General features: G+C 53.9%; 32 non-coding genes across 32 annotated transcripts; all 32 read left to right on the forward strand.

The window, feature by feature from the left end:
• The first annotated feature begins 263 nt into the window (after positions 1–263).
• Positions 264–379, forward strand: LOC141260789 (U5 spliceosomal RNA). Its single transcript, XR_012319510.1, has one exon. It is a non-coding gene; the product is annotated as a U5 spliceosomal RNA (small nuclear RNA).
• A 332-nt stretch (positions 380–711) lies between these two features.
• LOC141259973 (U5 spliceosomal RNA) lies at positions 712–827 on the forward strand. Its single transcript, XR_012318737.1, has one exon. It is a non-coding gene; the product is annotated as a U5 spliceosomal RNA (small nuclear RNA).
• Positions 828–1,159: 332 nt separating this feature from the next.
• On the forward strand, positions 1,160–1,276 carry LOC141260191 (U5 spliceosomal RNA). The gene has a single exon (XR_012318950.1). It is a non-coding gene; the product is annotated as a U5 spliceosomal RNA (small nuclear RNA).
• A 332-nt stretch (positions 1,277–1,608) lies between these two features.
• Positions 1,609–1,724, forward strand: LOC141260439 (U5 spliceosomal RNA). The gene has a single exon (XR_012319191.1). It is a non-coding gene; the product is annotated as a U5 spliceosomal RNA (small nuclear RNA).
• A 332-nt stretch (positions 1,725–2,056) lies between these two features.
• Positions 2,057–2,172, forward strand: LOC141260857 (U5 spliceosomal RNA). The gene has a single exon (XR_012319575.1). It is a non-coding gene; the product is annotated as a U5 spliceosomal RNA (small nuclear RNA).
• A 332-nt stretch (positions 2,173–2,504) lies between these two features.
• On the forward strand, positions 2,505–2,620 carry LOC141260859 (U5 spliceosomal RNA). The gene has a single exon (XR_012319577.1). It is a non-coding gene; the product is annotated as a U5 spliceosomal RNA (small nuclear RNA).
• Positions 2,621–2,952: 332 nt separating this feature from the next.
• Positions 2,953–3,068, forward strand: LOC141260860 (U5 spliceosomal RNA). The gene has a single exon (XR_012319578.1). It is a non-coding gene; the product is annotated as a U5 spliceosomal RNA (small nuclear RNA).
• A 332-nt stretch (positions 3,069–3,400) lies between these two features.
• Positions 3,401–3,516, forward strand: LOC141260407 (U5 spliceosomal RNA). Its single transcript, XR_012319161.1, has one exon. It is a non-coding gene; the product is annotated as a U5 spliceosomal RNA (small nuclear RNA).
• A 332-nt stretch (positions 3,517–3,848) lies between these two features.
• Positions 3,849–3,964, forward strand: LOC141260861 (U5 spliceosomal RNA). The gene has a single exon (XR_012319579.1). It is a non-coding gene; the product is annotated as a U5 spliceosomal RNA (small nuclear RNA).
• Positions 3,965–4,296: 332 nt separating this feature from the next.
• LOC141260549 (U5 spliceosomal RNA) lies at positions 4,297–4,412 on the forward strand. The gene has a single exon (XR_012319296.1). It is a non-coding gene; the product is annotated as a U5 spliceosomal RNA (small nuclear RNA).
• Positions 4,413–4,744: 332 nt separating this feature from the next.
• Positions 4,745–4,860, forward strand: LOC141260231 (U5 spliceosomal RNA). The gene has a single exon (XR_012318989.1). It is a non-coding gene; the product is annotated as a U5 spliceosomal RNA (small nuclear RNA).
• A 332-nt stretch (positions 4,861–5,192) lies between these two features.
• LOC141260370 (U5 spliceosomal RNA) lies at positions 5,193–5,308 on the forward strand. The gene has a single exon (XR_012319127.1). It is a non-coding gene; the product is annotated as a U5 spliceosomal RNA (small nuclear RNA).
• A 332-nt stretch (positions 5,309–5,640) lies between these two features.
• Positions 5,641–5,756, forward strand: LOC141260396 (U5 spliceosomal RNA). The gene has a single exon (XR_012319150.1). It is a non-coding gene; the product is annotated as a U5 spliceosomal RNA (small nuclear RNA).
• A 332-nt stretch (positions 5,757–6,088) lies between these two features.
• LOC141260308 (U5 spliceosomal RNA) lies at positions 6,089–6,204 on the forward strand. Its single transcript, XR_012319065.1, has one exon. It is a non-coding gene; the product is annotated as a U5 spliceosomal RNA (small nuclear RNA).
• A 332-nt stretch (positions 6,205–6,536) lies between these two features.
• LOC141260145 (U5 spliceosomal RNA) lies at positions 6,537–6,652 on the forward strand. The gene has a single exon (XR_012318904.1). It is a non-coding gene; the product is annotated as a U5 spliceosomal RNA (small nuclear RNA).
• A 331-nt stretch (positions 6,653–6,983) lies between these two features.
• LOC141259760 (U5 spliceosomal RNA) lies at positions 6,984–7,099 on the forward strand. The gene has a single exon (XR_012318530.1). It is a non-coding gene; the product is annotated as a U5 spliceosomal RNA (small nuclear RNA).
• Positions 7,100–7,430: 331 nt separating this feature from the next.
• LOC141260862 (U5 spliceosomal RNA) lies at positions 7,431–7,546 on the forward strand. Its single transcript, XR_012319580.1, has one exon. It is a non-coding gene; the product is annotated as a U5 spliceosomal RNA (small nuclear RNA).
• A 332-nt stretch (positions 7,547–7,878) lies between these two features.
• Positions 7,879–7,994, forward strand: LOC141260863 (U5 spliceosomal RNA). Its single transcript, XR_012319581.1, has one exon. It is a non-coding gene; the product is annotated as a U5 spliceosomal RNA (small nuclear RNA).
• Positions 7,995–8,326: 332 nt separating this feature from the next.
• On the forward strand, positions 8,327–8,442 carry LOC141260163 (U5 spliceosomal RNA). Its single transcript, XR_012318922.1, has one exon. It is a non-coding gene; the product is annotated as a U5 spliceosomal RNA (small nuclear RNA).
• A 332-nt stretch (positions 8,443–8,774) lies between these two features.
• Positions 8,775–8,890, forward strand: LOC141259935 (U5 spliceosomal RNA). The gene has a single exon (XR_012318700.1). It is a non-coding gene; the product is annotated as a U5 spliceosomal RNA (small nuclear RNA).
• Positions 8,891–9,221: 331 nt separating this feature from the next.
• On the forward strand, positions 9,222–9,337 carry LOC141260194 (U5 spliceosomal RNA). The gene has a single exon (XR_012318953.1). It is a non-coding gene; the product is annotated as a U5 spliceosomal RNA (small nuclear RNA).
• Positions 9,338–9,667: 330 nt separating this feature from the next.
• Positions 9,668–9,783, forward strand: LOC141261072 (U5 spliceosomal RNA). The gene has a single exon (XR_012319781.1). It is a non-coding gene; the product is annotated as a U5 spliceosomal RNA (small nuclear RNA).
• A 332-nt stretch (positions 9,784–10,115) lies between these two features.
• Positions 10,116–10,231, forward strand: LOC141260165 (U5 spliceosomal RNA). The gene has a single exon (XR_012318924.1). It is a non-coding gene; the product is annotated as a U5 spliceosomal RNA (small nuclear RNA).
• Positions 10,232–10,563: 332 nt separating this feature from the next.
• LOC141259902 (U5 spliceosomal RNA) lies at positions 10,564–10,679 on the forward strand. Its single transcript, XR_012318669.1, has one exon. It is a non-coding gene; the product is annotated as a U5 spliceosomal RNA (small nuclear RNA).
• Positions 10,680–11,010: 331 nt separating this feature from the next.
• On the forward strand, positions 11,011–11,126 carry LOC141260054 (U5 spliceosomal RNA). The gene has a single exon (XR_012318816.1). It is a non-coding gene; the product is annotated as a U5 spliceosomal RNA (small nuclear RNA).
• A 332-nt stretch (positions 11,127–11,458) lies between these two features.
• LOC141260864 (U5 spliceosomal RNA) lies at positions 11,459–11,574 on the forward strand. Its single transcript, XR_012319582.1, has one exon. It is a non-coding gene; the product is annotated as a U5 spliceosomal RNA (small nuclear RNA).
• Positions 11,575–11,906: 332 nt separating this feature from the next.
• LOC141260342 (U5 spliceosomal RNA) lies at positions 11,907–12,022 on the forward strand. Its single transcript, XR_012319099.1, has one exon. It is a non-coding gene; the product is annotated as a U5 spliceosomal RNA (small nuclear RNA).
• Positions 12,023–12,353: 331 nt separating this feature from the next.
• Positions 12,354–12,469, forward strand: LOC141260010 (U5 spliceosomal RNA). The gene has a single exon (XR_012318773.1). It is a non-coding gene; the product is annotated as a U5 spliceosomal RNA (small nuclear RNA).
• A 332-nt stretch (positions 12,470–12,801) lies between these two features.
• Positions 12,802–12,917, forward strand: LOC141260865 (U5 spliceosomal RNA). The gene has a single exon (XR_012319583.1). It is a non-coding gene; the product is annotated as a U5 spliceosomal RNA (small nuclear RNA).
• Positions 12,918–13,249: 332 nt separating this feature from the next.
• On the forward strand, positions 13,250–13,365 carry LOC141259774 (U5 spliceosomal RNA). Its single transcript, XR_012318542.1, has one exon. It is a non-coding gene; the product is annotated as a U5 spliceosomal RNA (small nuclear RNA).
• Positions 13,366–13,697: 332 nt separating this feature from the next.
• LOC141260235 (U5 spliceosomal RNA) lies at positions 13,698–13,813 on the forward strand. Its single transcript, XR_012318993.1, has one exon. It is a non-coding gene; the product is annotated as a U5 spliceosomal RNA (small nuclear RNA).
• Positions 13,814–14,145: 332 nt separating this feature from the next.
• On the forward strand, positions 14,146–14,261 carry LOC141260866 (U5 spliceosomal RNA). Its single transcript, XR_012319584.1, has one exon. It is a non-coding gene; the product is annotated as a U5 spliceosomal RNA (small nuclear RNA).
• Positions 14,262–14,487: the final 226 nt, after the last annotated feature.

Consider the following 14,487-nt stretch of genomic DNA (forward strand, 5'->3'; position numbering starts at 1 on the left):
GGTTGGCAGGTGGCCCTCATTTGAATATTGTGGCCATGGATGGCCACCTTCTGGGGAGCTTTAAGTGTAAGTGACGCTCTGGCAGCAGGATGGACCAGAACATGGAGCAGCCTATGGAAGATGATGGGCTGTCGCCCGGCTGGCTGTGTGTTGCCCTTTTTGTTTTTCCATCCCCAAAGGCCGCAGCCTCTTCTAGGTGGTCTCCCTGGGCCAAGGGAGGGCTGCGGCCATGGCGGTAGGTCGGGAGGAGGCCCTTGCCCAGTATACTCTGGCTTCTCTTCAGAACGTAAAAATCTTTCGCCTTTTACTAAAGATTTCCGTGGAGAGGAGCAAAACTGAGTTTTGTGACAATTTTTGCATGCTCCAGCTTGCTGGGGCTTCCTTCATTTGGTTGAACAACAGAATGAGTGGGGGGTGGGCTTTCAGTGGGAGACTGAATCCTGTGGCTGGTTGGGAGGTGGCTCTCATTTGAATATTGTGGCCATGGACGGCCCCCTTCTAGGGAGCTGGAAGTGTAAGTGACGCTCTGGCAGCAGGATGGACCAGAACATGGAGCAACCTATGGAAGATGATGGGCTGTCGCCCGGCTGGCTGTGTGTTGCCCTTTTTGTTTTTCCATCCCCAAAGGCCGCAGCCTCTTCTAGGTGGTCTCCCTGGGCCAAGGGAGGGCTGCGGCCATGGCGGTAGGTCGGGAGGAGGCCCTTGCCCAGTATACTCTGGCTTCTCTTCAGAACGTAAAAATCTTTCGCCTTTTACTAAAGATTTCCGTGGAGAGGAGCAAAACTGAGTTTTGTGGCAACTTTTGCATGCTCCAGCTTGCTGGGGCTTCCTTCATTTGGTTGAACAACAAAATGAGTGGGGGGTGGGCTTTCAGTGGGAGACTGAATCTTGTGGTTGGTTGGCAGGTGGCCCTCATTTGAATATTGTGGCCATGGATGGCCACCTTCTGGGGAGCTTTAAGTGTAAGTGACGCTCTGGCAGCAGGATGGACCAGAACATGGAGCAGCCTATGGAAGATGATGGGCTGTCGCCCGGCTGGCTGTGTGTTGCCCTTTTTGTTTTTCCATCCCCAAAGGCCGCAGCCTCTTCTAGGTGGTCTCCCTGGGCCAAGGGAGGGCTGCGGCCATGGCGGTAGGTCGGGAGGAGGCCCTTGCCCAGTATACTCTGGCTTCTCTTCAGAACGTAAAAATCTTTCGCCTTTTACTAAAGATTTCTGTGGAGAGGAGCAATACTTGAGTTTTGTGGCAATTTTTGCATGCTCCAGCTTGCTGGGGCTTCCTTCATTTGGTTGAACAACAGAATGAGTGGGGGGTGGGCTTTCAGTGGGAGACTGAATCCTGTGGTTGGTTGGGAGGTGGCCCTCATTTGAATATTGTGGCCATGGACGGCCCCCTTCTGGGGAGCTGGAAGTGTAAGTGACGCTCTGGCAGCAGGATGGACCAGAACATGGAGCAGCCTATGGAAGATGATGGGCTGTCGCCCGGCTGGCTGTGTGTTGCCCTTTTTGTTTTTCCATCCCCAAAGGCCGCAGCCTCTTCTAGGTGGTCTCCCTGGGCCAAGGGAGGGCTGCGGCCATGGCGGTAGGTCGGGAGGAGGCCCTTGCCCAGTATACTCTGGCTTCTGTTCAGAATGTAAAAATCTTTCGCCTTTTACTAAAGATTTCCGTGGAGAGGAGCAAAACTGAGTTTTGTGGCTATTTTTGCATGCTCCAGCTTGCTGGGGCTTCCTTCATTTGGTTGAACAACAGAATGAGTGGGGGGTGGGCTTTCAGTGGGAGACTGAATCCTGTGGTTGGTTGGGAGGTGGCCCTCATTTGAATATTGTGGCCATGGACGGCCCCCTTCTGGGGAGCTGGAAGTGTAAGTGACGCTCTGGCAGCAGGATGGACCAGAACATGGAGCAGCCTATGGAAGATGATGGGCTGTCGCCCGGCTGGCTGTGTGTTGCCCTTTTTGTTTTCCCATCCCTAAAGGCCGCAGCCTCTTCTAGGTGGTCTCCCTGGGCCAAGGGAGGGCTGCGGCCATGGCGGTAGGTCGGGAGGAGGCCCTTGCCCAGTATACTCTGGCTTCTCTTCAGAACGTAAAAATCTTTCGCCTTTTACTAAAGATTTCCGTGGAGAGGAGCAAAACTGAGTTTTGTGGCAATTTTTGCATGCTCCAGCTTGCTGGGGCTTCCTTCATTTGGTTGAACAACAGAATGAGTGGGGGGTGGGCTTTCAGTGGGAGACTGAATCCTGTGGTTGGTTGGGAGGTGGCCCTCATTTGAATATTGTGGCCATGGACGGCCCCCTTCTGGGGAGCTGGAAGTGTAAGTGACGCTCTGGCAGCAGGATGGACCAGAACATGGAGCAGCCTATGGAAGATGATGGGCTGTCGCCCGGCTGGCTGTGTGTTGCCCTTTTTGTTTTTCCATCCCCAAAGGCCGAAGCCTCTTCTAGGTTGGCTCCCTGGGCCAAGGGAGGGCTGAGGCCATGGCGGTAGGTCGGGAGGAGGCCCTTGCCCAGTATACTCTGGCTTCTCTTCAGAACGTAAAAATCTTTCGCCTTTTACTAAAGATTTCCGTGGAGAGGAGCAAAACTGAGTTTTGTGGCAATTTTTGCATGCTCCAGCTTGCTGGGGCTTCCTTCATTTGGTTGAACAACAGAATGAGTGGGGGGTGGGCTTTCAGTGGGAGACTGAATCCTGTGGTTGGTTGGGAGGTGGCCCTCATTTGAATATTGTGGCCATGGACGGCCCCCTTCTGGGGAGCTGGAAGTGTAAGTGACGCTCTGGCAGCAGGATGGACCAGAACATGGAGCAGCCTATGGAAGATGATGGGCTGTCGCCCGGCTGGCTGTGTGTTGCCCTTTTTGTTTTTCCATCCCCAAAGGCCGCAGCCTCTTCTAGGTGGTCTCCCTGGGCCAAGGGAGGGCTGCGGCCATGGCGGTAGGTCGGGAGGAGGCCCTTGCCCAGTATACTCTGGCTTCTCTTCAGAACGTAAAAATCTTTCGCCTTTTACTAAAGATTTCCGTGGAGAGGAGCAAAACTGAGTTTTGTGGCAATTTTTGCATGCTCCAGCTTGCTGGGGCTTCCTTCATTTGGTTGAACAACAGAATGAGTGGGGGGTGGGCTTTCAGTGGGAGACTGAATCCTGTGGTTGGTTGGGAGGTGGCCCTCATTTGAATATTGTGGCCATGGACGGCCCCCTTCTAGGGAGCTGGAAGTGTAAGTGACGCTCTGGCAGCAGGATGGACCAGAACATGGAGCAGCCTATGGAAGATGATGGGCTGTCGCCCGGCTGGCTGTGTGTTGCCCTTTTTGTTTTTCCATCCCCAAAGGCCGCAGCCTCTTCTAGGTGGTCTCCCTGGGCCAAGGGAGGGCTGCGGCCATGGCGGTAGGTCGGGAGGAGGCCCTTGCCCAGTATACTCTGGCTTCTCTTCAGAACGTAAAAATCTTTTGCCTTTCACTAAAGATTTCCGTGGAGAGGAGCAAAACTGAGTTTTGTGGCAACTTTTGCATGCTCCAGCTTGCTGGGGCTTCCTTCATTTGGTTGAACAACAAAATGAGTGGGGGGTGGGCTTTCAGTGGGAGACTGAATCCTGTGGTTGGTTGGGAGGTGGCTCTCATTTGAATATTGTGGCCATGGATGGCCCCCTTCTGGGGAGCTTTAAGTGTAAGTGACGCTCTGGCAGCAGGATGGACCAGAATATGGAGCAGCCTATGGAAGATGATCGGCTGTCGCCCGGCTGGCTGTGTGTTGCCCTTTTTGTTTTTCCATCCCCAAAGGCCGCAGCCTCTTCTAGGTGGTCTCCCTGGGCCAAGGGAGGGCTGCGGCCATGGCGGTAGGTCGGGAGGAGGCCCTTGCCCAGTATACTCTGGCTTCTCTTCAGAACGTAAAAATCTTTCGCCTTTTACTAAAGATTTCCGTGGAGAGGAGCAAAACTGAGTTTTGTGGCAATTTTTGCATGCTCCAGCTTGCTGGGGCTTCCTTCATTTGGTTGAACAACAGAATGAGTGGGGGGTGGGCTTTCAGTGGGAGACTGAATCCTGTGGTTGGTTGGGAGGTGGCCCTCATTTGAATATTGTGGCCATGGACGGCCCCCTTCTGGGGAGCTGGAAGTGTAAGTGACGCTCTGGCAGCAGGATGGACCAGAACATGGAGCAGCCTATGGAAGATGATGGGCTGTCGCCCGGCTGGCTGTGTGTTGCCCTTTTTGTTTTTCCATCCCCAAAGGCCGCAGCCTCTTCTAGGTGGTCTCCCTGGGCCAAGGGAGGGCTGCGGCCATGGCGGTAGGTCGGGAGGAGGCCCCTGCCCAGTATACTGTGGCTTCTCTTCAGAACGTAAAAATCTTTCGCCTTTTACTAAAGTTTTCTGTGGAGAGGAGCAATACTGAGTTTTGTGGCAATTTTTGCATGCTCCAGCTTGCTGGGGCTGCCTTCATTTGGTTGAACAACAGAATGAGTGGGGGGTGGGCTTTCAGTGGGTGACTGAATCCTGTGGTTGGTTGGGAGGTGGCCCTTATTTGAATATTGTGGCCATGGACGGCCCCCTTCTGGGGAGCTGGAAGTGTAAGTGACGCTCTGGCAGCAGGATGGACCAGAACATGGAGCAGCCTATGGAAGATGATGGGCTGTCGCCCGGCTGGCTGTGTGTTGCCCTTTTTGTTTTTCCATCCCCAAAGGCCGCAGCCTCTTCTAGGTGGTCTCCCTGGGCCAAGGGAGGGCTGCGGCCATGGCGGTAGGTCGGGAGGAGGCCCTTGCCCAGTATACTCTGGCTTCTCTTCAGAACGTTAAAATCTTTCGCCTTTTACTAAAGATTTCCGTGGAGAGGAGCAAAACTGAGTTTTGTGGCAATTTTTGCCTGCTCCAGCTTGCTGGGGCTTCCTTCATTTGGTTGAACAACAGAATGAGTGGGGGGTGGGCTTTCAGTGGGAGACTGAATCCTGTGGTTGGTTGGGAGGTGGCCCTCATTTGAATATTGTGGCCATGGACGGCCCCCTTCTGGGGAGCTTTAAGTGTAAGTGACGCTCTGGCAGCAGGATGGACCAGAACATGGAGCAGCCTATGGAAGATGATGGGCTGTCGCCCGGCTGGCTGTGTGTTGCCCTTTTTGTTTTTCCATCCCCAAAGGCCGCAGCCTCTTCTAGGTGGTCTCCCTGGGCCAAGGGAGGGCTGCGGCCATGGCGGTAGGTCGGGAGGAGGCCCTTGCCCAGTATACTCTGGCTTCTCTTCAGAACGTAAAAATTTTTCGCGTTTTACTAAAGATTTCCGTGGAGAGGAGCAAAACTGAGTTTTGTGGCAATTTTTGCATGCTCCAGCTTGCTGGGGCTTCCTTCATTTGGTTGAACAACAGAATGAGTGGGGGGTGGGCTTTCAGTGGGAGACTGAATCCTGTGGTTGGTTGGGAGGTGGCCCTCATTTGAATATTGTGGCCATGGACGGCCCCCTTCTGGGGAGCTGGAAGTGTAAGTGACGCTCTGGCAGCAGGATGGACCAGAACATGGAGCAGCCTATGGAAGATGATGGGCTGTCGCCCGGCTGGCTGTGTGTTGCCCTTTTTGTTTTTCCATCCCCAAAGGCCGCAGCCTCTTCTAGGTGGTCTCCCTGGGCCAAGGGAGGGCTGCGGCCATGGCGGTAGGTCGGGAGGAGGCCCCTGCCCAGTATACTGTGGCTTCTCTTCAGAACGTAAAAATCTTTCGCCTTTTACTAAAGATTTCTGTGGAGAGGAGCAATACTGAGTTTTGTGGCAATTTTTGCATGCTCCAGCTTGTTGGGGCTTCCTTCATTTGGTTGAACAACAGAATGAGTGGGGGGTGGGCTTTCAGTGGGTGACTGAATTCTGTGGTTGGTTGGGAGGTGGCCCTTATTTGAATATTGTCGCCATGGACGGCCCCCTTCTGGGGAGCTGGAAGTGTAAGTGACGCTCTGGCAGCAGGATGGACCAGAACATGGAGCAGCCTATGGAAGATGATGGGCTGTCGCCCGGCTGGCTGTGTGTTGCCCTTTTTGTTTTTCCATCCCCAAAGGCCGCAGCCTCTTCTAGGTGGTCTCCCTGGGCCAAGGGAGGGCTGCGGCCATGGCGGTAGGTCGGGAGGAGGCCCTTGCCCAGTATACTCTGGCTTTTCTTCAGAATGTAAAAATCTTTCGCCTTTTACTAAAGATTTCCGTGGAGAGGAGCAAAACTGAGTTTTGTGGCAATCTTTGCATGCTCCAGCTTGCTGGGGCTTCCTTCATTTGGTTGAACAACAGAATGAGTGGGGGGTGGGCTTTCAGTGGGAGACTGAATCCTGTGGTTGGTTGGGAGGTGGCCCTCATTTGAATATTGTGGCCATGGACGGCCCCCTTCTGGGGAGCTGGAAGTGTAAGTGACGCTCTGGCAGCAGGATGGACCAGAACATGGAGCAGCCTATGGAAGATGATGGGCTGTCGCCCGGCTGGCTGTGTGTTGCCCTTTTTGTTTTTCCATCCCCAAAGGCCGCAGCCTCTTCTAGGTGGTCTCCCTGGGCCAAGGGAGGGCTGCGGCCATGGCGGTAGGTCCGGAGGAGGCCCTTGCCCAGTATACTCTGGCTTTTCTTCAGAACGTAAAAATCTTTCGCCTTTTACTAAAGATTTCCGTGGAGAGGAGCAAAACTGAGTTTTGTGGCAATTTCTGCATGCTCCAGCTTGCTGGAGCTTCCTTCATTTGGTTGAACAACAAATGAGTGGGGGGTGGGCTTTCAGTGGGAGACTGAATCCTGTGGTTGGTTGGGAGGTGGTCCTCATTTGAATATTGTGGCCATGGACGGCCCCCTTCTGGGGAGCTGGAAGTGTAAGTGACGGTCTGGCAGCAGGATGGACCAGAACATGGAGCAGCCTATGGAAGATGATGGGCTGTCGCCCGGCTGGCTGTGTGTTGCCCTTTTTGTTTTTCAATCCCCAAAGGCCGCAGCCTCTTCTAGGTGGTCTCCCTGGGCCAAGGGAGGGCTGCGGCCATGGCGGTAGGTCGGGAGGAGGCCCTTGCCCAGTATACTCTGGCTTCTCTTCAGAACGTAAAAATTTTTCGCCTTTTACTAAAGATTTCCGTGGAGAGGAGCAAAACTGAGTTTTGTGGCAATTTTTGCATGCTCCAGCTTGCTGGGGCTTCCTTCATTTGGTTGAACAACAGAATGAGTGGGGGTGGGCTTTCAGTGGGAGACTGAATCTTGTGGTTGGTTGGGAGGTGGCCCTCATTTGAATATTGTGGCCATGGACGGCCCCCTTCTGGGGAGCTGGAAGTGTAAGTTACGCTCTGGCAGCAGGATGGACCAGAACATGGAGCAGCCTATGGAAGATGATGGGCTGTCGCCCGGCTGGCTGTGTGTTGCCCTTTTTGTTTTTCCATCCCCAAAGGCTGCAGCCTCTTCTAGGTGGTCTCCCTGGGCCAAGGGAGGGCTGCGGCCATGGCGGTAGGTCGGGAGGAGGCCCTTGCCCAGTATACTCTGGCTTCTCTTCAGAACGTAAAAATCTTTCGCCTTTTACTAAAGATTTCCGTGGAGAGGAGCAAAACTGAGTTTTGTGGCAATTTTTGCATGCTCCAGCTTGCTGGGGCTTCCTTCATTTGGTTGAACAACAGAATGAGTGGGGGGTGGGCTTTCAGTGGGAGACTGAATCCTGTGGTTGGTTGGGAGGTGGCCCTCATTTGAATATTGTGGCCATGGACGGCCCCCTTCTGGGGAGCTGGAAGTGTAAGTGACGCTCTGGCAGCAGGATGGACCAGAACATGGAGCAGCCTATGGAAGATGATGGGCTGTCGCCCGGCTGGCTGTGTGTTGCCCTTTTTGTTTTTCCATCCCCAAAGGCCGCAGCCTCTTCTAGGTGGGCTCCCTGGGCCAAGGGAGGGCTGCGGCCATGGCGGTAGGTCGGGAGGAGGCCCTTGCCCAGTATACTCTGGCTTCTCTTCAGAACGTAAAAATCTTTCGCCTTTTACTAAAGATTTCCGTGGAGAGGAGCAAAACTGAGTTTTGTGGCAATTTTTGCATGCTCCAGCTTGCTGGGGCTTCCTTCATTTGGTTGATCAACAGAATGTGTGGGGGGTGGGCTTTCAGTGGGAGACTGAATCCTGTGGTTGGTTGGGAGGTGGCCCTCATTTGAATATTTTGGCCATGGACGGCCCCCTTCTGGGGAGCTGGAAGTGTAAGTGACGCTCTGGCAGCAGGATGGACCAGAACATTGAGCAGCCTATGGAAGATGATGGGCTGTCGCCCGGCTGGCTCTGTGTTGCCCTTTTTGTTTTTCCATCCCCAAAGGCCGCAGCCTCTTCTAGGTGGTCTCCCTGGGCCAAGGGAGGGCTGCGGCCATGGCGGTAGGTCGGGAGGAGGCCCTTGCCCAGTATACTCTGGCTTTTCTTCAGAATGTAAAAATCTTTCGCCTTTTACTAAAGATTTCCGTGGAGAGGAGCAAAACTGAGTTTTGTGGCAATTTTTGCATGCTCCAGCTTGCTGGGGCTTCCTTCATTTGGTTGAACAACAGAATGAGTGGGGGGTGGGCTTTCAGTGGGAGACTGAATCCTGTGGTTGGTTGGGAGGTGGCCCTCATTTGAATATTGTGGCCATGGACGGCCCCCTTCTGGGGAGCTGGAAGTGTAAGTGACGCTCTGGCAGCAGGATGGACCAGAACATGGAGCAGCCTATGGAAGATGATGGGCTGTCGCCCGGCTGGCTGTGTGTTGCCCTTTTTGTTTTTCCATCCCCAAAGGCCGCAGCCTCTTCTAGGTGGTCTCCCTGGGCCAAGGGAGGGCTGCGGCCATGGCGGTAGGTCCGGAGGAGGCCCTTGCCCAGTATACTCTGGCTTCTCTTCAGAACGTAAAAATCTTTCGCCTTTTACTAAAGATTTCCGTGGAGAGGAGCAAAACTGAGTTTTGTGGCAATTTCTGCATGCTCCAGCTTGCTGGGGCTTCATTCATTTGGTTGAACAACAAATGAGTGGGGGGTGGTCTTTCAGTGGGAGACTGAATCCTGTGGTTGGTTGGGAGGTGGTCCTTATTTGAATATTGTGGCCATGGACGGCCCCCTTCTGGGGAGCTGGAAGTGTAAGTGACGGTCTGGCAGCAGGATGGACCAGAACATGGAGCAGCCTATGGAAGATGATGGGCTGTCGCCCGGCTGGCTGTGTGTTGCCCTTTTTGTTTTTCCATCCCCAAAGGCCGCAGCCTCTTCTAGGTGGTCTCCCTGGGCCAAGGGAGGGCTGCGGCCATGGCGGTAGGTCGGGAGGAGGCCCTTGCCCAGTATACTCTGGCTTCTCTTCAGAACGTAAAAATTTTTCGCCTTTTACTAAACATTTCCGTGGAGAGGAGCAAAACTGAGTTTTGTGGCAATTTTTGCATGCTCCAGCTTGCTGGGGCTTCCTTCATTTGGTTGAACAACAGAATGAGTGGGGTGGGCTTTCAGTGGGAGACTGAATCCTGTGGTTGGTTGGGAGGTGGCCCTCATTTGAATATTGTGGACATGGATGGCCCCCTTCTAGGGAGCTGGAAGTGTAAGTGACGCTCTGGCAGCAGGATGGACCAGAACATGGAGCAGCCTATGGAAGATGATGGGCTGTCGCCCGGCTGGCTGTGTGTTGCCCTTTTTGTTTTTCCATCCCCAAAGGCCGCAGCCTCTTCTAGGGGGTCTCCCTGGGCCAAGGGAGGGCTGCGGCCATGGCGGTAGGTCGGGAGGAGGCCCTTGCCCAGTATACTCAGGCTTCTCTTCAGAACGTAAAAATCTTTCGCCTTTTACTAAAGATTTCCGTGGAGAGGAGCAAAACTGAGTTTTGTGGCAATTTTTGCATGCTCCAGCTTGCTGGGGCTTCCTTCATTTGGTTGAACAACAGAATGAGTGGGGGGTGGGCTTTCAGTGGGAGACTGAATCCTGTGGTTGGTTGGGAGGTGGCCCTCATTTGAATATTTTGGCCATGGACGGCCCCCTTCTGGGGAGCTGGAAGTGTAAGTGACGCTCTGGCAGCAGGATGGACCAGAACATTGAGCAGCCTATGGAAGATGATGGGCTGTCGCCCGGCTGGCTGTGTGTTGCCCTTTTTGTTTTTCCATCCCCAAAGGCCGCAGCCTCTTCTAGGTGGTCTCCCTGGGCCAAGGGAGGGCTGCGGCCATGGCGGTAGGTCGGGAGGAGGCCCTTTCCCAGTATACTCTGGCTTTTCTTCAGAATGTAAAAATCTTTTGCCTTTTACTAAAGATTTCCGTGGAGAGGAGCAAAACTGAGTTTTGTGGCAATTTTTGCATGCTCCAGCTTGCTGGGGCTTCCTTCATTTGGTTGAACAACAGAATGAGTGGGGGGTGGGCTTTCAGTGGGAGACTGAATCCTGTGGTTGGTTGGGAGGTGGCCCTCATTTGAATATTGTGGCCATGGACGGCCCCCTTCTGGGGAGCTGGAAGTGTAAGTGACGCTCTGGCAGCAGGATGGACCAGAACATGGAGCAGCCTATGGAAGATGATGGGCTGTCGCCCGGCTGGCTGTGTGTTGCCCTTTTTGTTTTTCCATCCCCAAAGGCCGCAGCCTCTTCTAGGTGGTCTCCCTGGGCCAAGGGAGGGCTGCGGCCATGGCGGTAGGTCCGGAGGAGGCCCTTGCCCAGTATACTCTGGCTTCTCTTCAGAACGTAAAAATCTTTCGCCTTTTACTAAAGATTTCCGTGGAGAGGAGCAAAACTGAGTTTTGTGGTAATTTCTGCATGCTCCAGCTTGCTGGGGCTTCATTCATTTGGTTGAACAACAAATGAGTGGGGGGTGGGCTTTCAGTGGGAGACTGAATCCTGTGGTTGGTTGGGAGGTGGTCCTCATTTGAATATTGTGGCCATGGACGGCCCCCTTCTGGGGAGCTGGAAGTGTAAGTGACGGTCTGGCAGCAGGATGGACCAGAACATGGAGCAGCCTATGGAATATGATGGGCTGTCGCCCGGCTGGCTGTGTGTTGCCCTTTTTGTTTTTCCATCCCCAAAGGCAGCAGCCTCTTCTAGGTGGTCTCCCTGGGCCAAGGGAGGGCTGCGGCCATGGCGGTAGGTCGGGAGGAGGCCCTTGCCCAGTATACTCTGGCTTCTCTTCAGAACGTAAAAATCTTTTGTCTTTTACTAAAGATTTCCGTGGAGAGGAGCAAAACTGAGTTTTGTGGCAATTTTTGCATGCTCCAGCTTGCTGGGGCTTCCTTCATTTGGTTGAACAACAGAATGAGTGGGGGGTGGGCTTTCAGTGGGAGACTGAATCCTGTGGTTGGTTGGGAGGTGGCCCTCATTTGAATATTGTGGCCATGGACGGCCCACTTCTGGGGAGCTGGAAGTGTAAGTGATGCTTTGGCAGCAGGATGGACCAGAACATGGAGCAGCCTATGGAAGTTGATGGGCTGTCGCCCGGCTGGCTGTGTGTTGCCCTTTTTGTTTTTCCATCCCCAAAGGCCGCAGCCTCTTGTAGGTGGGCTCCCTGGGCCAAGGGAGGGCTGCGGCCATGGCGGTAGGTCGGGAGGAGGCCCTTGCCCAGTATACTCTGGCTTCTCTTCAGAACGTAAAAATCTTTCGCCTTTTACTAAAGATTTCCGTGGAGAGGAGCAAAACTGAGTTTTGTGGCAATTTTTGCATGCTCCAGCTTGCTGGGGCTTCCTTCATTTGGTTGAACAACAGAATGAGTGGGGGGTGGGCTTTCAGTGGGAGACTGAATCCTGTGGTTGGTTGAGAGGTGGCCCTCATTTGAATATTGTGGCCATGGACGGCCCCCTTCTGGGGAGCTGGAAGTGTAAGTGACGCTCTGGCAGCAGGATGGACCAGAACATGGAGCAGCCTATGGAAGATGATGGGCTGTCGCCCGGCTGGCTGTGTGTTGCCCTTTTTGTTTTTCCATCCCCAAAGGCAGCAGCCTCTTCTAGGTGGTCTCCCTGGGCCAAGGGAGGGCTGCGGCCATGGCGGTAGGTCGGGAGGAGTCCCTTGCCCAGTATACTCCGGCTTCTCTTCAGAATGTAAAAATCTTTCGCCTTTTACTAAAGATTTCTGTGGAGAGGAGCAATACTGAGTTTTGTGGCAATTTTTGCATGCTCCAGCTTGCTGGGGCTTTCTTCATTTGGTTGAACAACAGAATGAGTGGGGGTGGGCTTTCAGTGGGTGACTGAATCCTGTGGTTGGTTGGGAGGTGGCCCTCATTTGAATATTGTGGCCATGGACGGCCCCCATCTGGGGAGCTGTAAGTGTAAGTGACGCTCTGGCAGCAGGATGGACCAGAACATGGAGCAGCCTATGGAAGATGATGGGCTGTCGCCCGGCTGGCTGTGTGTTGCCCTTTTTGTTTTTCCATCCCCAAAGGCCGCAGCCTCTTCTAGGTGGTCTCCCTGGGCCAAGGGAGGGCTGCGGCCATGGCGGTAGGTCGGGAGGAGGCCCTTGCCCAGTATACTCTGGCTTCTCTTCAGAACGTAAAAATCTTTCGCCTTTTACTAAAGATTTCCGTGGAGAGGAGCAAAACTGAGGTTTGTGGCAATTTTTGCATGCTCCAGCTTGCTGGGGCTTCCTTCATTTGGTTGAACAACAGAATGAGTGGGGGGTGGGCTTTCAGTGGGAGACTGAATCCTGTGGTTGGATGGGAGGTGGCCCTCATTTGAATATTGTGGCCATGGACGGCCCCCTTCTGGGGAGCTGGAAGTGTAAGTGACACTCTGGCAGCAGGATGGACCAGAACATGGAGCAGCCTATGGAAGATGATGGGCTGTCGCCCGGCTGACTGTCTGTTGCCCTTTTTGTTTTTCCATCCCCAAAGGCCGCAGCCTCTTCTAGGTGGTCTCCCTGGGCCAAGGGAGGGCTGCGGCCATGGCGGTAGGTCGGGAGGAGGTCCTTGCCCAGTATACTCTGGCTTCTCTTCAGAACGTAAAAATCTTTCGCCTTTTACTAAAGATTTCCGTGGAGAGGAGCAAAACTGAGTTTTGTGGCAATTTTTGCATGCTCCAGCTTGCTGGGGCTTCCTTCATTTGGTTGAACAACAGAATGAGTTGGGGGTGGGTTTTCAGTGGGAAACTGAATCCTGTGGTTGGTTGGGAGGTGGCCCTCATTTGAATATTGTGGCCATGGACGGCCCCCTTCTGGGGAGCTGGAAGTGTAAGTGACGCTCTGGCAGCAGGATGGAGCAGAACATGGAGCAGCCTATGGAAGATGATGGGCTGTCGCCCGGCTGGCTGTGTGTTGCCCTTTTTGTTTTTCCATCCCCAAAGGCCGCAGCCTCTTCTAGGTGGTCTCCCTGGGCCAAGGGAGGGCTGCGGCCATGGCGGTAGGTCGGGAGGAGGCCCTTGCCCAGTATACTCTGGCTTCTCTTCAGAACGTAAAAATCTTTTGCCTTTTACTAAAGATTTCCGTGGAGAGGAGCAAAACTGAGTTTTGTGGCAATTTTTACATGCTCCAGCTTGCTGGGGCTTTCTTCATTTGGTTGAACAACAGAATGAGTGGGGGGTGGGCTTTCAGTGGGAGACTGAATCCTGTGGTTGGTTGGGAGGTGGCCCTCATTTGAATATTGTGGCCATGGACGGCCCCCTTCTGGGGAGCTGGAAGTGTAAGTGACGCTCTGGCAGCAGGATGGACCAGAACATGGAGCAGCCTATGGAAGATGATGGGCTGTCGCCCGGCTGGCTGTGTGTTGCCCTTTTTGTTTTTCCATCCCCAAAGGCCGCAGCCTCTTCTAGGTGGTCTCCCTGGGCCAAGGGAGGGCTGCGGCCATGGCGGTAGGTCGGGAGGAGGCCCTTGCCCAGTATACTCTGGCTTCTATTCAGAACGTAAAAATCTTTCGCCTTTTACTAAAGATTTCCGTGGAGAGGAGCAAAACTGAGTTTTGTGGCAATTTTTACATGCTCCAGCTTGCTGGGGCTTTCTTCATTTGGTTGAACAACAGAATGAGTGGGGGGTGGGCTTTCAGTGGGAGACTGAATCCTGTGGTTGGTTGGGAGGTGGCCCTCATTTGAATATTGTGGCCATGGACGGCCCCCTTCTGGGGAGCTGGAAGTGTAAGTGACGCTCTGGCAGCAGGATGGACCAGAACATGGAGCAGCCTATGGAAGATGATGGGCTGTCGCCCGGCTGGCTGTGTGTTGCCCTTTTTGTTTTTCCATCCCCAAAGGCCGCAGCCTCTTCTAGGTGGTCTCCCTGGGCCAAGGGAGGGCTGCGGCCATGGCGGTAGGTCGGGAGGAGGCCCTTGCCCAGTATACTCTGGCTTCTCTTCAGAACGTAAAAATCTTTCGCCTTTTACTAAAGATTTCCGTGGAGAGGAGCAAAACTGAGTTTTGTGGCAATTTTTGCATGCTCCAGCTTGCTGGGGCTTACTTCATTTGGTTGAACAACAGAATGAGTGGGGGGTGGGCTTTCAGTGGGAGACTGAATCCTGTGGTTGGTTGGGAGGTGGCCCTCATTTGAATATTGTGGCCATGGACGGCCCCCTTCTGGGGAGCTGGAAGTGTAAGTGACGCTCTGGCAGCAGGATGGAGCAGCCTATGGAAGATGATGGGCTGTCGCCCGGCTGGCTGTGTGTTGCCCTTTTTGTTTTTCC

This window comes from Phyllobates terribilis, unplaced genomic scaffold, assembly GCF_046119375.1.
Source record: "Phyllobates terribilis strain yellow unplaced genomic scaffold, ASM4611937v1 Scaffold_3__8_contigs__length_932513732, whole genome shotgun sequence".
In the NCBI taxonomy this organism is placed as follows: domain Eukaryota; kingdom Metazoa; phylum Chordata; class Amphibia; order Anura; family Dendrobatidae; genus Phyllobates; species Phyllobates terribilis.